The sequence below is a fragment of the Carlito syrichta genome, unplaced genomic scaffold, assembly GCF_000164805.1.
Source record: "Carlito syrichta isolate Samal-C Ts95f unplaced genomic scaffold, Tarsius_syrichta-2.0.1 Scaffold126652, whole genome shotgun sequence".
NCBI lineage: Eukaryota > Metazoa > Chordata > Mammalia > Primates > Tarsiidae > Carlito > Carlito syrichta.
In genome coordinates this window covers 235,114-237,234 of record NW_007070748.1, presented here as the reverse complement: position 1 = coordinate 237,234, position 2,121 = coordinate 235,114, and the positions used below count along the sequence as shown (strand labels likewise).

The 2,121-nt window shown below is 48.2% G+C and overlaps 1 protein-coding gene across 1 annotated transcript in view; it reads right to left on the bottom strand.

Annotated features, from left to right (window-relative positions):
• Positions 1-2,121, bottom strand: part of NWD1 (NACHT and WD repeat domain containing 1) — a 67,736-nt gene that overhangs the window by 11,141 nt on the left and 54,474 nt on the right.

The following is a 2,121-nucleotide window of genomic DNA, read 5'->3' as shown; positions in this document are numbered from 1 at the left end:
CTGCTGGGTTCAGGTGATCCTTCCGCCTTACCCTTCCAAGTAGCTGAAACCACAGGCATGCACTACCATGCCTGGCTAATTTTTTTGATTTATTGTAGAGACGAGGTCTCATCAAATTGCCCAAGCAAGTTGTTATGAACCCCTGAGCTCAGGCAATCCACTTGCCTCTGCCTCCTAAAGTGCTGGGATGACAGGCACGAGCCACCACGCCTGGCTAGGAATAATTTTTATGCTGATTTCATGTTGAGTTTTTGGATGGATTGGGATAAATAAGATACATTATTAGCATAAATGTCACCTGATTCTTTTTACCTTTTTAAAGAGGGTCACCAGAAATTCACAATGTAGCACATATTACGAGACAGTGTTGGTCTAATGTGCCCTTGGCCCCTGGAAATAGCTTTGTAAAGGTTAGGGCGTGGAGCAGCTATTGGTCACCTGCACTGGAACATCCTCCCTGACTGCCCTGAAGTAAAAAAGAGAAGCCTGTGACATTACTCTATAGTCCCTTATTCTTTTCTTTCTTTCTTTTTTTTTGAGTTGGTGATCTCACTATGCTGCCCAAGCTGGCCTCGAACTCTTGGGCTCAAGGGATCCTCCCCCAGCTCGGCCTCCAGAGTGGCATAGCCCCTTCTTCTTGTCTTGTCATGACACCAGCCACAATTTCTTGTGGTACCTAACTGTCACATTTCCCTGCTAGACTGGAAGAACCTAGCAGTAGGGGTTGCATGGCCTGGCTCATCCCTGTGTGCAAAGCGTTCCTACACTAGCCTCTCACCTGGCCTCATTCTGTCCCTGTGGTTGTCCAGCAGGGATGCCCACCTCTATTTCAAAGTCCAGAAAGATTAGGAGGTTCCCCAAGAACAAGAGTTGGCAAACTAGCCTGTGGCCAAAACTGGTCTGCTGCTTGTTTCTGTATGACCCTATGAGCCAAGAATAGTTTCCACATTTTTAAATGGTTGGAAAAAAATCATAGTAAACCAGGCGTAGTGGCTCACACTGATAATCCCAGCACTGAGGTCGAGATGGGAGGATTGCTTGAACCCAGAGATTCCAGATCAGTCTGGACAGTATAGCGAGACCTCATCTCTACAGAATTAAAAAAAGTAGACAGGCACAGTGGCACCTGTATTCCCAGCTACGCAGGAGCCTGAGGCAGAAGGATCACCTGAGCCCAGGAGGACGAGGCTGTAGTGAGCCGTGATTGTGCCACTGCACTCCAGCCTGGATGAAGGAGTCAGACCCTGACTCAAAACAAAGAAAGAAAGAAAAAGAAAACAACTCAAAGTGAGATTCATATTTCATGACCCGTGAAAATGACATGAGAGCCGAATGTCAGTGTCTGGAAGTAAAGTTTCATTGTCACATGGGCACGTCCACCTGTTAGTGTCTATGGTGGCTTTTGTGTCACTACAGCAGAGTGAGGTCATTGTCGCAGAGAATGACTTATCTGCACCACAAAAACATTGACTCTGGCCCAGGCGTAATAGCTCATGCCTCTAATCTCAGCACTTTGGGAAACCCAGGTGGGAGGATCACTTGAGGCCAGGAGTTCAAGACCAGCCTGGGCAACATAAGGAGTCTATTTTTTTTTTTTTGGAGTTGGAGCTTTACTCCGTCGCCCAGGCTGGAGTGCAGTGGCATACTCACAGACACCCCAGCATCAACCTGCTGGGCTTCAACGATCCTTCTACCTCAACCTTCCAAGTAGCCAGAACTACAGGCGCATGCTACCACACCTGGCTAATTTTTTTTATTTATTGTAGAGATGAGGTCTTGCCAAGTTGCCAGGCTGGTCTCGAATCCATGGGCTCAGGCAATCTACTCGCCTCGGCCTCCCAAAGTGCTGGGATTACAGGCTGAGCCACCGAACCTGGCCAGGAGACCCTATCTTTACAAAAATATTTTAAATTAGTCCCAGTGATTTAGGAAGCTGAGGTGAGAGAATCGCTTGAACCCAGGCAGTTGAGGCTGCTGTGAGCTATGATTGTGCCACTGCACTCCATCCTGCCTGGGTGACAGATCCAGACCCTGTCTCTAAAATAAAAATAAGCCAGGCTCGGTGGCTCAGCCTGTAATCCCGCGCCTTTGGGAGGCTGAGGTGAGTGGATTGCCTGAGCC